This window comes from Rattus norvegicus, chromosome 1, assembly GCF_021556685.1.
Source record: "Rattus norvegicus strain SHRSP/BbbUtx chromosome 1, alternate assembly SHRSP_T2T, whole genome shotgun sequence".
Taxonomy (NCBI): domain Eukaryota; kingdom Metazoa; phylum Chordata; class Mammalia; order Rodentia; family Muridae; genus Rattus; species Rattus norvegicus.
This window is the reverse complement of record NC_141534.1, coordinates 38,605,031-38,625,898: the sequence shown is the minus strand read 5'-3', so window position 1 is coordinate 38,625,898 and position 20,868 is coordinate 38,605,031. Positions and strand designations below refer to the sequence as shown.

At 38.2% G+C, this 20,868-nt stretch overlaps 1 pseudogene; it reads right to left on the bottom strand.

Annotated features, from left to right (window-relative positions):
• Positions 1–4,219: 4,219 nt before the first annotated feature.
• On the bottom strand, positions 4,220–4,877 carry LOC134484861 (ras-related protein Rab-1A-like; annotated as a pseudogene).
• Positions 4,878–20,868: the final 15,991 nt, after the last annotated feature.

Below are 20,868 nucleotides of genomic sequence, written 5' to 3'. Positions count from 1 at the left end.
ATCTCAAACCGCCTCTTTTGAAAGACTTTGACCTTGACCCTCAACTCTATGTGATAAAATGTCAGCTCCGAATAATGAGACTTTTAAGAAGTTTCAGAATGTTGTGATGTTAACATCACACAACTTTCACATTTCCTTGAAGTATACTCTGAGTATCAAGGTGACACCTTCAGAGCATCACAAGTCATCACTGTTACACAGTTACCAAGAAGGCAACCCTGTCACCTGATCAGTCACAAGGGACCCTGTGTGTACTAGACACAAATTACGATACACTTTCCGTGCCGACCTCCCCTGTGAATTCCTTTGCTGGGTGAATGTTGATTTCATATGACAATTAATGCTCAGAGATATTACGTGTCCTTCAAGAAGAGAATTAACAGACCAATAATTCAACTTACTTGGCTTGAGATATTGACCTAGTAATACATTCGGTGGCTGCCTCTCACCTGGGAGAGTATAAAAAGGTCACATGTGTGGAGTAAGAGGCCCAGTCCACAGGTCTAATGAGGGACTCCATTCTTTCTGGGGAATATGGAAAAGGAACAGAGACACAGATCCTCCCAGTCAGTCTCCACGGCATGGGTATCCCGTTAGGTTTTTAAAGACCTCAACAAACAATAAAGTGGAATTCACAACTATGACCAGAGATGGATTTCAGGGCTTCCCAAGCGATAAATTCGAGGTGGATTAGAGATTTTATTAGCAATTCTGAGAAAGGCCCACATTAGGACAATGAACATGATGAGTGTGTTGTGTGGATTTCTGAATATTAAGGCACACTGCTCCTGTCCCAGTGATGACTAAGGAGAACTGAGTTTCTAGGGATGCTGTCTCTCCTTTACTTTTTTACATATTCAATAACAGAGATTATAGGTCTGCTGAAGTATTCCTTTAATGGGATCCCAATTGGAAAACATAACAGGGGGTGTTAGTGTTATATATGGGGGGTAAGACATACCTTTCACTCTTAACTGGGTCCTGTTGAGATTTATCAGAAACTGTTGCCTCATAGCTGAAAAAGAACAGCTTTAACAATTTGGGTTATCTTGAGGTTTATTTTATTTTTACTTATGAACCTCTGTGGGAGGGTAAAATAAATGTGGGGCTGAAGTAAGAGTAAGCTTCCCAAGGTAGGTGTTGGAAAGCAAAATATGGTGAGTTATCTCTCTAGCCCCATCAGCAATTGTTATCTGTGCTGGAAAACTTGCTTCACTTCTGCTGAGAGGCTTCAATGGGACTCTATGGAAGGGACTCATTTCGTTCTTCTCTCCTGAATATTTACCCTGTCTCTCATCTTATATTTCTGTTTATTGAGTTTATATAGAAAATTGGTGGCAGAGGCGAAATCAGAGAAATCTGGCCTCAGAAAGCTATAATCAAGTGGGGTCAGGACAAGGCTGCTGTCTCCTTTGGAGCTATTGACTTTTGACCATAATCAGTGAGTCTTTCATTGTAACTTAGTTTCTCTTTCACTAGGGCCCGTTTCCTGCAATTTACCATGCTCTTTGTTACTTGCTTTATTTGCTGAAACATGAAGAAATAGTAATGTTGAAGGTAATATCCTGGAAACACAGAGGTGGAGCTAATATTTCACTGTCAACACCCTTGAGATTCCCTTGAGTACTACAGCATACTTTGTTGACTAGACTGCCTTCCATTGTTACCAGAGGTGTTAGGAAATGAGCCTGGTTCCTGAAATTCTTTAAAAAGCTGTATGTATTCCAAAAGGTGATTTAACAAGTAAATGATGAAAACAAGAGAAAGGAGATTATTCCCTGTGAGCACACTAGAAAAACAAAAATTAAAGATGTCAACATCTTTTATAACCCAAAATTAACTTTTTGAATCTTAGTATGACATTTGGTTTTCATTTACGACATAGAAGTATGAACAGGTATGGATTCATTGTCAAGATGTGTTCCCAATCATCAGCATCTCAGCAGTTCCAGTTTCTCTCCATCTGCCAAACTCTCCCTGTCTAACAGGAATCTCTTAAACTTTTCCTTCTCCTAACTTGAAATTCTTGAGAAATTTCAGTTTCTCGGCGTTCATTCTTCCCATGATCTGATCAGCAACCAGTAAGGTCATTAGTTTCTCTTTAGAGCACCTTCATTCCAGGGAGAATATTCCTACTCTGGTGGCTTCGAGGTATTTACCAGAGATGGTTTTAAAGCTTTGGCACTTTACCTCTGTGCTTTGTTTTCATGCATTGGATATAAGTGTTCATTCTCCGTCATTTTTTAAAACTGTATTACTATTTTATATCAGTCCAGTAATTTGATTGCAGTAAAAACTTTTTCCAATTTTTACCTATTTCTATTATTTTTCTATTTTTATTCAACATGTTTAATGAAAGCATTCTGCATGTATGTGCACATATTACATATGGGTAATATTTGTATAAAATTATGTAGAAAATGTTAAATTAATAAAAATGCAGACTGAAAGGGTATCTCATTTGGTCTCATGCTTTTCTAATTTGGAACATGCCATGAGTTTGGTCTCCAGTATCACATGATAGTGTTTACCTATAATCTTTTTTTAAAATTTTTTTTACTAGATGTATTTCTATAATTGTATTTCAAACGTTATTCCCCTTCCAGGTTTCCTGTCCATAAGCCCCCATTTCCTCCCCTCTCCCTCCCCCATACCAATATTTCCCCTATACATATACCTAATTGCCCCTTCCCATATTCCTTTGCACTGGTTGTCCAACATTGGCAGGACCAAGGGCTTCCCTTTCCCCTGTTGCCCCAACAAGGCTATTCTCTGCTACATCTATTATCCTTTGTAGGGCTGGATTTGAAGAAAGATATTGCATAAATTTGGTTTTGTCAGAGAATATCTTGGTTTCTCCATCTATGTTAGATGAAAGTTTTGCTGAATACAATAACTTGGGCAAGCATATTTGTTCTCTTAGGGTCTGTATTACATCTGTCCAGGATCTGCTGGCTTTCATAGTCTCTGGTTAGAATTCTGGTGAAATTCTTATAGGTCTGTCTTTATATGTCACTTCACCTTTTTTCCTTACCTCTTTTAATATTCTTTCTTTGTTTTGTTCATTTGGTGTTTTAACTATTATGTGATGACAGGAATTTCTCTTCTGGTCCAATCTATTTGGAATTCTGTAGGCTTCTTGTATGTTTATTGGCATCTCTTTCTTTAGGTTCAGACAATAAAATATAACCCAGTTTATTGTGACCCTCCTTGCCCGCATGGATCTTAGGCCATTATCAGTCCAGGAGAACAAATGGAGCAGAGAAGATGAATTGCATCCTGTAATAATGACACTAGACACAACTGTGAGTAAACAGATCAAATTTACTTGGGATTTACTTTCAAGGAATTTATAGTATTGGGTATGGGGTTTAGGGTAAGAATATCAAGGATGGGCAATGGTTATTGGCTGAAGGCTGAAAAATCCAAGATTCCTCATGAACATGGAGAAGCATTCCAGGAACTCCAGGTATTAGCTGAACAATTTCTGATTGAGAAAAAATTAAACTGTAATATAAAACTATGTGACATTCTGCAGGTAGAGGTATGTGGGAATTAAGGTGAGGGAAGGGAAAACCCTGTTATTAAATGAAGTCTCCTATTTTGTGCTGAAACCTGAGAGCTATCCAGATAATGATAGACTTAGATCTTTTTTTTATAATACGAAGTAAACTAAGATTTTATTGTGAAATTCTCATAGATGGAAAATTCAATTGAACATTTAGTCTATCCATTTTTCATTTTACAATAGTCTTACCACTTACCCTTGTAACATGTATTTCAATTGGTTGTTTGTGAAAAATAAACCTGTAATATTTGGCTTATTTTTAGATTAATATTTTCTCATTAAAGACCCCATAATAAAATGTGTACTCAACAGCTACACCCTAAACCACCAATTGAAGAATGTTTGACTGCTGTTTAAACCAAAGGAAACTGCCACTGACCTTTGTCACCTTAAAATGCTAGTGTCTACAAAGGACTCTGTTTCCCACAGTAAGACAAAAGCAGTCTAGGATCTCGAAGGTCCTGATAAACAGAACTTTCAGACATGCAAAATTTCATGAAATAAATATATTATTTCTCCCATCATTCCCATCTAGTGTTCATGTTTTCAGTTAATTTGGGAAATAGAATTTCTACAGTTAGGGCAATCAACATTTCCTGCTTTCTAATCTAATGCTTAACCATTGCTGTGAGAAAAGGACGGTGGCAGATTTTAGCAGCAACCTCCACCTGACTTCTTGACTGGAGTGCTCTGGATTTTAACATTGGACTTCTCCGCAGCACCAGCTGTTGCTCCAGGATCCATTCGCTTTTTAATCTCCGTGGCCATTGTCATGAAAGACTGTTCTACAATCATTGTGTTCTTAGCACTGGTTTCCAAAAATGGAATTCCAAGGGAATCTGCAAATTCCTTTGCCATTGTGTAGTCTACTACTTTGTTGTCAGGTCACATGTGTTCCCTACCAACAACTTGTTGACATTTTCACTGGCATAGCGATCTATCTCCTGCAGCCACTGTTTAACGTTATTGAAGGACTCCTGGTCAGTCACATCATACACAACTATGATGCCATGACTTCCTCTGTAATAACTGGAGGTGATTGTTCGAAATCTTTCCTGGCCTGCTGTGTCCCATATCTGAAGTTTGATTATTTTCCCTTCTAGCTCTATAGTCCGTATCTTGAAATCCACACCAATTATGCTGATGTAGCTTTCAATATACGTGACATCTGCAAACCTATGGAGAAGGCAAGACTTTCCAACCCCAGAATCGCCAATCAGAAGTAACTTGAATAAATAATCATATTCGGGATTCATGCTGGACATGTCACTGCAGCTGCCTCCGCTGCCACCGCCCTTTCTGACGCAGCTGCCGCCCCAAGCTTCTGCACCACGGTTAATGGAAGGGGAGGAATGAGCTAAGCTGTTCCAGTAGAGCAAACGTCAACCCCACACCGACGCTTAATACACAATCAGCAGCCGCCGCCACTCAGTGATCGCTTTCACCCAAAAATTAGGCTTAGATCTTAATTAGCAGGGTTTATCCGCAGGCTAAATTAAACACTGTCATACATATATAGATGGATAGAAAGATAGATAGATAGATAGATAGATAGATAGATAGATAGATAGATTAGCGATAGAGATATATAGATAGACACTATAGAACGGAATCGGACAATTGATGTGGAATATACACTTAACCCATGTAAAACTTTGATCTTTGATTTCTATGAAATGCCAGAGTTTCACATGATATTTGTATAGAAAGTGAAAGGATGAGTAAATGAGTGAACTTTTGTAAATTGTGTTTCTCTAAGTTTACAGCTTAAACTTACATTTTCCTAAGTTGATTGAAGCTGAGACAAGGCAAATTTTCACATGAAGTATCTCCTTGTGTTTTCAAAAGCTTTATGTATGTATGCTGACTATATATGACTTGCAAAGTCATTCAGGTGGCAGATAATGCCTGGGGGGAAGTGAGGACTGTCCTCCTTGACAGCAAAATCTTCTAATGAGTGTTCTTCCTGTCATTGTGAAACAATACAAGTCTCCAGGCCAAATCCTATGTAAATTCCCCTTGTCCCTGGGATGGGATACTAATGGTATGGCAACAACTGAGAAGCTCTTGGTCCTGTGAAGGCTCTTTTCCCCAGTGTAGGGGAATGACTGGGTGTTGAGGTGGGAGTGGGTGGTTGGGAAGGAGAGCATCCTCATAGAAGCAGGGGAGGGAGGGATGGTAAAGGGGTAACCAGAAAAGGGATAACATTTGAAATGTAAATACATAAACTATTCAATTTTTTAGAAAAGGAAAAAAGAGAAAGTACTGACTTCTGTTCATTATTTGGCCATGCCCTTTATGGGGCTGCTCAGTGCTGTGGCTATAATGGTGAGATGCAGGGACAGAAAGGAATGCTCAGCAACTCAGCTGTTTATGTTTCTGCATCCCATCCTTAAAGGACATCAATCAGCTGGCTTCTCAGTCAATTGATATCAGCTCATGAGGGCATTATGTTACTTCTGAGGAGTAACAGTACAACAAGCAGGCTTAGATGAACTTTCAAGAAAAAAAACAGTTTATTTTAACAATAAAAACAATAGAACTGGAAAATAACTAAGTGGGTAAGGAGCTTAGTAAACAGGCATGAAAGCCTGAGTTCAAATACCTAGCTTGCACAGTTAAATCTGGGCATGATACTGAGGGAGAGTGGAAATAGATAGATTCCTGGGGCTCATTTGCTATTCATACAAGGACAATCATTGAGCTTCCATTTCAGTAGGTGATTATGTCTCAAAATCTGTAGTGGCTGATATAGTGAAACATAGCTTATGGCCCTTTTTTTTACCTTGTCATTTATAGTCATATACACTTACATATATGCACATACATGCATCAAACAAAAAAGAATAGCTGACCAACACAGTAACAACAGGAATAATATGTCTAAAAAGCATGACTTTTGTAATCAGACCTGTTGTGCCAGTATGTGCCATGGCTGAGATCTAACCAAATGTCAAGCATAATGGCTGGATCTGTCTTTCCTTCTCACTGGCCATTAGTTTAATTATTTTCTTGTAAAATAGAATACATTTGAGAGAAATCTCTTCAACAGTAGTACTCATTCTGCAAACAATTTCCCAAAGTCTGTTATGCTCAAATAATGGATAATTTAATACACAACACCCACATACACTTTGCCCATTTATTATACCCTATAATTATATTTCTAGATGATTGCTTGTATACTTTCTTACCTTATAATGGAAATTAAAGTCTGATGACTGGAGATGATTTAATTTTCTCAAGGAAAGGAACTCCTACCCACTACTACCACAGATAATTTGTTATGGTTTTGGATTGCAGGGTTTATAGAAATATAACATGTTAAAAATATTTGTTTATATTTAGGGTTAACTATAGGTAGGTGTGTGTGTGTGTGTGTGTGTGTGTGTGTGTGTGTGCAATCAAATGGATCAAATAAGCTATCACATACACCTTTCACTGTTGTGTTTTCTTCTTCATCTTTTTAGCTTCTTTAAACTTTAGACTCATTCTTACTGTTTCTTCAAATACATAAAGAGTGTCACTTCATTGTACCTTTGGCCGTTTTAAAATCTCTAACAGACACTAAATGGATTCTTACATTCTTTCCACTAGTCTTTCAAAATTTTGATTATTCAGATCCTATACAAGTGATGATACCTTTATTTTGTAGCTCAGATCATTATCATTGTCTAGTAAAATCCTGCTTCTTCATATACTTGAAGTCATCATCCATTGACTACTGTTGCCTTCCCTTCTGTAGTAATATCGGTATTACTTTTTCTGGGTCTCCAAAATCAATGAGTATTGTTCCTGATTACAAGTGCCTCACAATTTAGAACAGTGAAATTGGTAGGTTTGAGAAGAGATCATTATAAAATTGCCAGGAACATTGGGACATTGAAAGCACCAGTATTACCTTCATCTGCACCTTCTATGGATCTCAAAGTGGCCGGAAGTTTGAAAGGCTTTATAGACCTATTAGACTATGTATTCAAGATTCCTGATATCTTTTTGAAGGAACTGAAGGACAGACAAGGAAGTAGCATAGAAACCTAATTCAAAAGCAACCTGACAATATAGGTCAGAAATACCCTATCAAGAGTAACTGCAAAAAACAAGGCATCAAAAGTTCTGGTGATTGTTTGCAGCTATTTTTATTTTTATTCAAGACAAAGATTTTTTTTTGATAACGGGACATGAACATACATTGGTGGGCTCTTTGTCTTGATTGACATGCTTGGCTTATTTATTACTTTGTTTCATCTTATTTTACCATATAATTTATAGGCATAATGTAGTAAATGGGGACTTTTCCCTGAAAGTTCAATTAGAAAATATATTCACTCCAAATCATTCAAGAAAATATAGATTAGCCTGTATTTCCCAGTTACATACCTGGTTGTCTTAAATTAAAACAGAATGTCAACATAGGACTCTTAAGAAGGAACAGTTTACTTCATTATTTGAAGTGGAATATCCTGATGAAGGTAGGATCTTCAGTTGCTAAGCACATTGTTAGGAAAAGCGAATGTTTATAAAGTATGTACAGATCATATTTGACCTTACTAAGCACATTGATATGTGTATGTAGTTAAATCAAACTCTGAAGTCCCATTTTATTAAACAACTTTTATATTTGCTTTGAATGCAAAACTTTCATGTATAATGATCTTTTAAAATGTTAAAATGATGCAAGTGAATAAAAAATTCTTATATGATCTTAATTATTTCTACTAGATTAGTTCACATATGCATTTGTATTTACTTTTTGGTTCCAGAGTCCAAGGACAAGTGCCTCTATCTGAGGTCCACAAACCAGGATAAGACATATGGTTCCTTGAGATTCATTGGTTGGGGTGTATGATAGGAAGAGTTAGAAGAAATTTAGTCATTGTGGCTATGATGAGAAGGAACAGAGAAGCTAGTACCCTGTACCCTGTATTCAGAATAGTGACAGAAGTTTCAGTATTAAACAAGAGAAGTAATAAAACAGAAGGTAATAAACACTGTCAGGATCTCTTGGATTCTAACTATACTGATTAGTCGAATTCCAGGTCTCTCTCTGAAAAAGCCTGTGCTGATTGGCAGAACCCACAGAAAACTTTATACCTTAACTGGTAATTATTTTTCTAAAGAATTATATTTAATATCTCCCCCTCTCTCTTGAAAGACCTCTGGAGTGGGGAGACCCTCACTCGAGTCTCAGGATGATGTGACCCCCCAAGAACTCATGTAAGACCACCCTTGCTGTAATTTACACAAGGTTTATTGATAGGAACCAGTGCACTGTGGTCAAGACTCATATCCCAAGCAGGGGCAGAGGAGTTTGATGCCGAGAGGCTAGAAGAAGAAGTATTTAAAGGAAGAAACCACAACCTAAGGGGGCAGGGATGGCATCATTGTAAAATGTGGAGAATACCAGTGAAAAATCACAAGGAGAAATTCTCTGTTTCTCAAGATTGTTTAACCTTATGATCCGTTAGTTCCTGGGAGAAACTTCCTGCTTCTCAAGATTGTTCTCTAAGATTTTCCTCTAACTTTATGGTCAGCTAGTTCTTGGGAGAGAGTTGTGAAACCGGCTGGTGTAACTGCAGTTCTAGGGTGCGACCAGTTTCTTTCTTCTGTTCTAAACTTTTATCTAGGGGGCCAACCATAAAACTTCTACCTTCCATTCCCCAATTCTACTGGCTAGTTCTAATCATGGAACTAAATTTTAGTATCTTTATAATATGTTTTTTTTTCTCTTAAAGCATGATATTGTTGGTGTAATATCAAAATCTGAACAGTACTCACTCTTCCTCTAATGTAGATAACTAATTTATTTAGCACACATGGACCTATAATCAGAATCAGAAGCAAAATTACGAAGGTTCCCATAAGGGAAGATATCAGAGTAGTCATCCAAGGAGATCTACTAAGTCAGCTCTCGAACTCTCCCTGGTGCGCTTCTCTGTCTCTCTGTCGTTTGTCTAACCTTTCTGTAAGTTTACTTATGGAGTCTTTAATTACCCCTGAATGGTCTATATAGATGCAACATTTTTCTTTTAGCGTAGAACACAAAACTCCTTCTTTACAGACTATTAGGTCTAATCTTTTTTTATTCTGAAGGACTATCTCTGAGAGGGAGTTTAGGGAACTTTGGAGGTCAGTTAAAAAGTCTTTTTTATTCTTTCTATATCTAAATCAATGGCAGTTCTGAATTTTCCATAAGCCTTGTGTTGCAAGGAAACGGCAGATGTCCTTGTAGCTGCCCTTGCAGCACCTAGACTCAGCCTTAAGATAGTCCAGTAATTCTCAACACTCTTTTGTTTCTTACTAAGTCTTTAGCATCAGGATTCCAATCTGGACACTATCTGAACCTACACACAAAGGTCATGACTGTCCTTTAGAACTTCTAAACTTATACAGGTTGTGATCCCTGAGGCACAGTCCCAAGAAGTGTTAGGAGTACTAATGCACCTAATGCCTTCATAGTATGGGGATGTTAAATCATTTTCCATAGAAATCAAACCTAACCCCACACCTATGATTGGGCTACCTATCTCGATGGAACCCAGTGATTCTAAAGCACACTCCTCAAGTGAGCATTACAGCAACCACCCAGTCATGTCTCTGATGTATCCACTTATTTGATGTGCAGATCTAGGAAGCTTTTTGAAGATCTCAGTGTCCCAACTCCCAATCCCAATAGCTAGTATGCTACGCAGCTGATGAGGGCTGAGACTTGACAGCTGTCAATGTGGTTAGCAGCACCAGGTATGGTCCTTTTCAGCAAGGCTCGAGTGTCTGGGCTCAGTGTCATTGTATGTAGCTGAGTCTCTGACTTGGAACTGGTGAGATGTCTCAGGTGTCCCCGGGGCATAAGCTGCTGCCAGCTGTTACCAGATTTCTTTCTGTATCACCTGTAGGTCTTTTAGCCTGGCATACAAATCATTATAACTATTACATGTTGGTTTTATAACATCATCTAATACAGTCAGAGGAGCTGAGGCCCCATATAAGATCTCAAAGAGGGTAAGACTGAATCTAGAAGGAATATTTCTTGCTCTGAAGAGAGCAAGAGGGAAGGAGTGCCACCCAGTCTGCATCAGTCTCCATGGTCAATCTGGTCAGGGTCTCTTTTAGAAGTCTATTTATTAACTGTACCTGTCCTGAACTTTGAGGTCTGTAATATAATGTAATTTCCAATCGACCTCTAAACACCTGGCCACACCCTGCCTTACCTTGACAATGAAAGCAGAGCCATTGTCTGACCCAATTACCTTGGGCACTCCAACCGGGGGAAAATTTTTTTCTAGTATCTTCTTGATGACTACCGAGGACATCTCTTGCTTGGTGGAGAAAGCTTTTTTTCTATTTTTGAAAGCATATCTACAAGCACTAGGAGATACTTGTTACCATATTTTTTAAGTGAAGCTTATTTTGACTTTATATTAAACTTTTTAGGTCTTTTTGCACTGTTTGTTTGTTAAGCATTTACTTGTTGATATATTTTATGTTTTTTACTGTCTCTCTGGCTAAATCTTAAAGTCTATTATATATATTTTAACTATTTGGATAAGCTTTTTATCTCTTAAATGAGTCTATTTGTGTATTTGGCAAAGTGAGTCTTCTGTTTGTTCTCTGGGGAGTATAGCTTTTCCATCAAGTGTGCCATTGTTCTTCCTCTTTTAAGCAATTTGGACCTTTTCTTCTGTTGTACATTCTAAGTGAGGCCATCACTTAGTCCAATCCCAGTTCTCAGTGGCTGTCTCTCGCAGGCCTTTAACTAGGATAGGCTGCTGCATAGCCATTTTTCAAGCCACTTGATCTGTTTCGTTATTACCCCATGACACTGGATCTCTTCCCTCCTGATGTCCTGGGTAATAAATAATACTCACAGTTGCGGGCTTTATCAGGTGCATCCAAGAAACGGTAAAGGCATCTGTGGCTCTGATGTGCTGGGGGGTAGAGGTTTGTCTATCCCAGATGACATTTGTGTTGTCCACCATAGCAGCACCCACTCATCTCTGACCTTTATGAGGAGAACTTTTCTCTTCTCTAGACAAGGTAGCCTCAGCTTTCATTGGAGTCGATCAGCCAGTCACAGAAATCTTCTCTCCACCCAGGAGCTTCTGCCAGTGCTTGACCCTCGTGCTGTGGGTCCAGGTCAGGATTGGGCAGCAAGGTGACCAGATTGCCCCCAACAGGCAGAGAATCTATTCCATGTCAGCTGACCAGTTTTCCCTTCCTCTGGGACATTTCATTTAAAGGCAAAACATCAGCCACTCGACTATGGTTTAAGTACTGGATTGGGTGATAATTGTTAGTGCCCAGGTGGCAGGAGTGGTGTGTTAAAGGCAGAACCGCACTAAGCCACATATCTCCCAGCATCAGGTACTGGTGCACTGAGACAGGTCTTAAGCTGCACAAACACAGTCTGCAGATATGCATACACATGGCCTCACCCAGCCATTTCAGCCCACGCAAGCCATTTTGGAGAGCAAATTTATCATGAGCAAGGGCAATCAGGGATAACCATGAACTAGTGGGTTATCAGGCCCATGTCAAGGTCCACTGTTCTTTGGGTAGTCCATGAGTATTGTTTGTTGTCAGTAGCCCCCTGTACTCAGGGTCTTTTGATGGACACTGGCCAACTGGGGCATAGGAGCCCAGAGTGTTGGGTCCCTGTATGTACAAAACATTGGGTTGGCTTCTCCTCTATCTTGGGGCAGTCTCTGACCTAGTGACCTTTTTTCTTATAATAGGCACACTGATCTTTAGCCGGGAATTTTCTTCTGTTGCTAGGTACTGTCTTCCTAGTCTCTCTAACTACTGTGGCCAGTATAAGATTTTTATACTGTCTTTTATCGTTCTTTAGCTCTTTAGCTTCCTCTTCTTTTTGTCTCTTTTTCCTCCTAGTTTTCTGCTCTTTTTGCCTTCTTTCTTTTACCCTGAACCACACTTCAACCTTACTTTCTCTGTAACTTACACTAACTCAACGACGTAGCTTAACCCTTCTAGTTTTTGCAACTTTTTCTTCATATCTTTTTTTTACTTTAGCCAAATTGGTGGGGCGTTTTTCAGTCCCTCAAAGACCCACCATTCGAGCCTGGTATAAGACTTGTAGCATTCCCTACCTTCAGGCGTATTGAAGTCAAGAGGCAGAAGTGAGGGCCTTCTATCTATGTCTGGAACATTGTTTCTGGCCTCTAGTCGGATTCTATATTTCCTCGGTAGTAAGGAGGACCTGTAACAGCTACTAACAAGCAACTCAAGTGGGATGGTGAGAAAACAAAAAAAGTGTCCAGAAAATAGAGGTCTGAAAGAGGAAAAATAGCATTTAGTCACACAGAAAGGCAATCAAAAGATTAACAGACAAAAAACAGAAGTACGCACAAAACAAAAAACAAGCAGCCACCATGAGATCACCACCAAACTGAACTGATTCAGATGGAGTTTGATGCCGAGAGGCTAGAAGAAGAACTGTGAGCCAAGGTGAGCCTTTCCTCCCTTAAGTTGCTTTTCCAGGTATTTTGTTAGAGCAAAAATTCAGAGAATTACTACAACCTTCATATTAAGGAAAATGTATTCTGGGAAATAGTTTAAAAGTACAAGGAATACTATTCTTGACAGGAAAGGAGAAGCAATAAGGACGAATGCTACCTAGAGGCATTTTTCTTTCTGAAAGGAAAAAAAAAGAAGAAGAAAAAGACTAATGACGTTTGTGAGACTGACCAAAGATAAACTCACTAAGACATTCTCAGCACTTTCAATTTGCGTTCCTTTTTCATGTTTTCAATATAGTATGAAAAGGCACTTTTACTTTTCATATTTCTAGCTCTGTTTCCTCTGTCTGGAAGAGCAGTGGCAGCATGAAAACACAAATATAATAGAGAAACAATATGTCAACTTCTTTTAAGCATGCCAGAAATCATTCGAATTGAAATCAGGACATAAGTGTTAACAGCTTTGATGATTTGTTCTCTTTAGTTTTTGCTTTATTGCTTTGCTCCCAGCAACCTTTCTATCCCATCTCTGTGCTTCCACCTTTAAAACCACAGAAATTTGGAGTAAGTAACTGTTTTGCACACAACATTAGGGAAAAAAGTTTGAAGGAGTTGATTGCATCCTTCTAGCATGTTGCTTCTGAGAATGGAACTCAGGTCATCGTGCATGACAGCAAATACCTTTACTGATAAGCTATTTCCCCAACTTGAATATAAACCTATAATAATATTTCATTATAAAATTATGGCATAATCTGAGATTTATCTTGTCATTCCCACTATGGTCTAATCAAACTATAATTGTTGTGCAGAAGGGTATCAAATAGTTTATAAATTCAGTAGTTTAATAAAAGCTTACAATATGCATTTACATGTGTGTACATTTACCTCAAACAAATTTCTTTGTGGAGATATTTTTCAGCATTCTTTTATGGAGTAGTAGTATGTACAACATTAAAATTGAATCCAGGAGAGCCTGATAGGTCACTTTCAAACATGTGTCTGCCACCAGGTGTATTTGGCAAGATAGACATGGGGGTAACTCTGGAAATAGAGCTAGACAACCCTCTGTAGAAGAAATTTAAACCTACAGAAGTATCATTTGTAAGTTTGTCCCCCACACCCCCTCAGTGTCAAGAGAAAGGGGATGAATTTAAATTACTAGAGATTCAGCAATGGAAATTCCAAAGGTCGCCTTCAGAACCAATCTCATCTGTGTTCCAGGCAAAGTCGGTGATCAAATCACTTCTCTTGTCTGTGAGCTGTTATAAGACTGGATATCATGTTTTATTTACACCTCCTAGTACTAGAGTGATTGTGACTTGTCACCATTGGGATGTATGATATCTCCATCCTTAGAAGGTTTGATCATTAAATTAGCGAAAATAAGCATATAATAACAACTTCAATGAATGGAATCTATGTCTATATGTACTCGCCTACTTTCTTACAGAAAGAACAATGACCTAAAGGACCTAACGGGCAGGCTCACTTTTCCTTCCCAGAATATGCACCCACTATTGCAGACCCTACAACATGCCATGAGGTTGAACTGCATCTGTTCATCTTTCTACACCCTAACTTAGGAAGACATATGTCTTAGTTTGTGTTTTACTGCTGTGGAGAGAAACGACAACAATGAAAATTCTTATAAAAAGCATATAATTGGGGCTTTTTTGTAGGTTCAGAACTTTAATCAGGTATCATTATCATGGTGTGATTGGCTTTGAGGTAGATATCATGCTGAAGAAGGTACCATGCGTTCTACATCTGCATTAGCACACAACAGGATTAAAGAATGAGCCACTGGGCCTGGGCTAAATTTTGAAACATCAAAGTCCATCTCCAGTGGCACACATCCTCCAACAAGGACACCCCTCCTAATGTTACTCTCTAAGCATGCAAATATGTGAACCTATAGGAGTTCAACCTTATTCAAGCCACTACAACACAGCTATTTCTTTTCTCTTGTCTTTTTATTTAGACATAAACTACACCTTTAAATTCTCTGAATAAATGTGATGGCCAATCTTGATTGTTAGGCAACTGGAATCATATACCCAAAATGCTGGGTACTCGTGAGAGATTTTCTCTCATTAGGGTGTTTGAAGAAGGAAGATAGACCCTAAATTTGGGCCATACCTTCTAGTGGCAGCCCAGATAAAAGACATGAAAGAAGAAAAGTTTTCTTTTCTCCTGTATGTCTTTACCTCTGTTTACGTATGCTATTGCTGCAACTCCTCCACTGATATCAGAACCAACTTCTTTGGATTTCCATAATAGACAAAGTCAGTAGTTCTCCAGACTCTGGTACTAGACTATGACAGAGGAGTCATCCAGCCTTATAGATTGAACAACTGCAAGATCTTTGGCTTTTCAATAAAGAACTAGTTTGCATCCTATAAGCCAACGTACTAAATCCTTTATACAAATGTTTGTTCTGTTTGCAGAGCAAACCGATTAACACCCTGATGTTTTTAGGTTTCTTTCTTTTTCTAAGACAGCCCTCCTTGTACTATTGCATTCCATGCTTCCTTTTCCTATTCTCTTTCTCTAGGCAACTACAATGTTTCTAACTTGCTGCCTTGGTTTTCCCCTTCAAACTCTACTATATGCTCATTAAGCTTCTGTTTGAGCCCCATCTGTGCCCTCAACTTTACATTTGTGTCTAGTCTTAAATTATTGTGTTAGTGAAACAAATAGCCCCCAAAAGAGATACTGGCTTTATAAGTATTATGAGAAGGTTTGCAAGAACTCCCAAAGAATTTCCGTAATATTTTTTATTGTCTTTTAATTTTTTTAAGCTGGTAAACTAATCTGGTCTTGCATTCCTAGATTCCAACAAGATTAGCAGGAAAGAAAAAAAAATGGCATGTTAGATTGTTACTAGCATAAAGGTATCAGAGGAAAGTTAGAACTCACTGATATAATAAGATGTAGGAACTTCTATACCTTTTGTATTAGTCAGTGAAGTTGAGGATGTCAGCAGTGACACAGAGAAAAGTAATATATTGCTTGAGTTTTAGGCCAGAGGCTTGACTGGGAGCAACAACAGATCAGAGTCAGCCAAACTTTCCAAAAGAAAATTAGTGAAAAAAATCAATGATAGAACTAAAAGAGTTTATTGTGCTGTGATACACAGGGAGAACACATCTAATGACTGACTTGCATTTTGAAAAGACAAACAAGGAAAATTGTGGTAATAGAATTGTGAGGGAAGGAGGATCAGCCCTAGCAGTGCTGTCAAGTCAGGCTTGACAGATGACCTTTAATAGACTAAATACAAAGTCATAGTGAAAATCAGCAAAAAGAAATGTATTGAAAGTGTCAGGCAGTTTAGAAATGGAAGAAACTAACAAACAGCTCCCCAAAACAGGATCTGAAAAACAATTAGTGGCAGGCACACTAGTTGGATTACAAAGTTCTACAAATGAGGGTTTTAGGAGGAATAGATGCTAATGATCTTGAAGTGTCTGCAAAAAGCAACCTTAGGCTCCTGGTTAGCATGCACACAATATTGCTACCCTTTCCCCTATGAAATTTTCAACTTTCTACACACTTTCACTTCTATACATATTCTTGCATATTACACAGAAAGAGTTATGGGAAAAATAGGCTTCCAGATAAAGCATGGCTCTTCTTTTGAAAGGGGAACTTAGGGGGAAGAGAGATGACCAACCAGGAGTGCAAACATCCTGAGATCACAGCAAAGACTGCCACCTCTGCACACCTCTGCCCACATCACTGGTCCAAGGGGAAACTGCACAGTACCTCTGGACACACGGACATAGGAACAGACAGCCATCTGTAGCCACAGTTCAGATCTGTGCTCAGATCAGATCTGACCCTACCAAACAGCCCCCTGCACCCAAATCCCATGAGAGGAAGAATTGGAACCTCAGAAGTGTGGATACTCCTGAGAAGTCAGAGGAGAATACCCTCTTCCCACAGTCCAGACCCACGAGGGAATTAGATGGTGCCAACTGTGCCTGACAGGTGCAAGGACCAACAGGAGCAATCAGGGGCAGGACCTTTTGATTCCTGCCAGCTCCTAGAGCTGGAAGACAGTCTCCAGGACCACTGCCACAGCTGAGAGCAAAACACCTGTTCTCAGGAATGACTGAAAGAAAACAGGATAACAGTTCTACAGGAATGCTGACAGAGAGGCCTAGAGAAGGGACAAGTCACTCCCAGAAACAGCAAGACAAGCAAACACCAGAAACAATCCAAGGGCTAGAGGCAAGCACAGAAACCTAATCAAGAGAAACCAAGACTACTTGACATCATCAGAGCCCACTACTCCCACCAAAGAAAATACTAAATATCCAAACACACCAGAAAAGGAAGATTTAGCTTTAAAATCACGTTTTTTGATAGTGATGGAGGACTTGAAGAAAGACATAAAGAACTCCCTTAGAGAAATACAGGAAAGCACAAGCAAACAAGTAGAAGATTTTAGAGAGGAAACACAAAAATCACTGAAACAATTACGGGAAAATACCACCAAACAGGTGAAGGAATTGAAAATGGAATTAGAAACAATAGGGAAAGCACAAAGGGACATAACACTGGATATAGAAAACCTAAGGAAGAGACAAGGAGCTATAGATACAAGCATCACCAACAGAATTCAAGAAATAGAAGAGAGACTCTCAGGGGCAGAAGATACCATAGAAAACATCAACAAAACTGTCAAAGATAATGTAAAAGGCAAAAAGATCCTAGCCCAAAGCATGCAGGAAATCCAGGACACAATGAGAAGATCAAACCTAAGGATAATAGATATAGAAAAAAAGTGAAGACTCCCAACTTAAAGGGCCAGTAAATATATTCAACAGAATTACAGAAGAAAACCTCCCTAACCTAAAGAATATTATGCCCATAAACATTCAAGAACCCTACAGAATTTCAAATAGATTGGACCAGAAGAGAAATTCCTCCTGTGACATAATAGGTAAAACAGCAAATGCACGAAACAAAGAGAGAATGTTAAAAGCGCTAAGGGTAAAAGGTCAAGAGACATATAAAGGCAGACATATCAAAATTACACCAGACGTCTCAGTAGATACTTTGAAAACCAGAAGATCCTGGAAAAATGTCATACAGAAATTAAGAAAACACAAATGCCAGCCCAAGATCAAACCTAAGGATAATAGATATCGAAAAAAAGTGAAGACTCCCAACTTAAAGGGCCAGTAAATATATTCAACAGAATTACAGAAGAAAACCTCCCTAACCTAAAGAAAGTTATGCCCATTAACACGCAAGAAGCCTACAGAATTTCAAATAGATTGGACCAGAATACTGTCTGTATCCAGCAAAACTCTCAGTTAACAAAGATGGAGAAACCAAGATTTTCCATGAAAAAAACAAATTTACACAATATCTTTCTACAAATCCAGCCCTACAAAGGATAATAGACAGAAAACTACAACACGAGGAGAACAACTACACTGTACAGAAAGCAAGAATATAATTTCTTTGCAATGAAAACAGAAAGAGAGACAAACAAACATAATTCCATCTCTAACAACAAAAAGAACAGGAAGCAACAATCACTATTCCTCAATATCTCTCAATATCAACGGATTCAATTCCCCAATAAAAAGACATAGACTAACAGACTGAATACATAAAAAGGACCCAGCATTTTGCTTCATGCAGGAATCAAACCTCAGAGACAAAGACCACTCTACCTTAGAGTGTCTAAGAAGCAATGGTCCAAAGAGACAACCTGGATTTGCCATTCTAATATCAAACAAAATGGATTTTCAACAGAGTCATTAAAAAAGATAAGGAAGGACACTTCATATTCATCAAAGGAAAAATCCACGTAGATGAACTCTCAATCCTAAATATCTATGCTCCAAATGCAGGGGCACCTACATTCATCAAGAAACTTACTAAAGCTCAAAGCTCACATTGCACCACACACAGTAATAATAGGAGGTTTCAACACCCCACTCTTATCAAAGAACAGACCATGGAAGTTGAAATTAAACAGAGACAGAGAAACTCACAAAAGTTATGAACCAATTGGATTTAACAGATATTTATAGAACATTCATTCCTAAACAAAAAGAATTTCTCCAAAATTGACCATATAATGGGTCACAAAACAGGCTTGAACAGACACAGGATGATAGAAATAATCCCTCACATCCTATCAGATCACCACGGACTAACACTGGACTTCTATAACAAGGATGACAGGAGGCCAACATACACATGGAAGTCAAAATGCTCTACTCAATTACAACTTGGTCAGGGAAGAAAGAAAGAAAGAAATTAAAGACTACTTGGAATTTAATGAAAATGAAGATACAACATTCCCAAAATTAGGAGACTCAATGAAATTCATAGCTCTGAGTGCCTGCAAAAGGAAACAGGAGAGAGTATGTGACAACAGCTTGACAGCACACCTAAATGCTCTAGAAGAAAAAGAAATAAATAAACCCAAGAGGATTAGAAGGCATGAAATAATCAAACTCAGGGCTGAAATCAACCAAGTAGTAATAAAAAGGAATATACAAAGAATCAACAAAACCAGGAGCTGGTTCTTTGAGAAAATCAATGAGATAGATAAGCACTTAGCCAGACTAACTAGAGGTCACAAAGAGCATATCCAAATTAACAAAATTGGAAATGAAAAGGGAGACATAACAACAAAATCTGAAGAAAATTAAAAAAGGATCAGATCCTACCACAAAGGCCTATATTAAAAAAATCCTGGAAAATCTGGAGGAAATGGACAATTTTCTAACAGATACAAGGTACCAATGTTAAATCAAAAACAAATAAACCATGTAAACAACCCCATAACTACTAAAGAAATAGAAGCAATTATTAAAAGTCTTCCAACCAAAAGGAGCCCAGAACCAGATGTGTTTAGTGCAGAATTCTATCAGACCTTCATCGAAGACCTCATATTAATACTGTCTAAACTATTCCACAAAATAGGAAGAAAAAGGAGCACTACCAAATTCATATTATGAAGCCACAATTACTCTTATTCCTAAACACAAAGACTCAACACAGAAAGAGAACTTCAGACCAATATCCCTTATGAATATTGACACAGAAATACTCAGTAAAATTCTTGCAACCCGAATCCAAAAACACATCAAAACAATCATCCATCAAGCTCAGGTAGGATTCATCACAGGTATGCACGGATGGTTTAATGTATAAAGATCCATCATTGTAATCCACTATATAAACAAACACAAGGATAGGAACCACATGATCATTACATTAGTTACTGAAAAAGCATTTGACAAAATTCAACACCCCTTCATGATAAAATCCTCGAAAGATCGGGAATTCAAGGCCCTTATCTAAACATAGTAAAAGAAATATACAGCAAATGAGTAGGCAACATCAAATTAAATGCAGAGAAACTTGCAGCTATCACACTAAAATCAGGGACTAGACAAGGGTGACCACACTCTCCCTACCTATCTAATATAGTACTCAAAGTCCGAACAGAGCAAACAGACAAGGAAATGAAGTAAAAGGGATACAAATTGGAAGGGAAGAAATCAAATTATCCCTATTTGCAGATGACATGATAGTGTACTAAGTGATCCCAAAAGTTCCACTAGAAAACAACTTAACCTGATAAACAATTTCAGCATAGTGTCAGGGTAAAAAATTTAACTCAAATAAAAGCCATCCTCTACTCAAAGGATAAACAGGCTGAGAAAGAAATTAGGGAAATTACACCCTCCACAATAGTTCCAAATAATATAAAATATCATGGTGTAACTTAAACCAAGCATGTGAAAGATCTGTATGACAAGTACTTCAAATCTCTGAAGAAAGAAA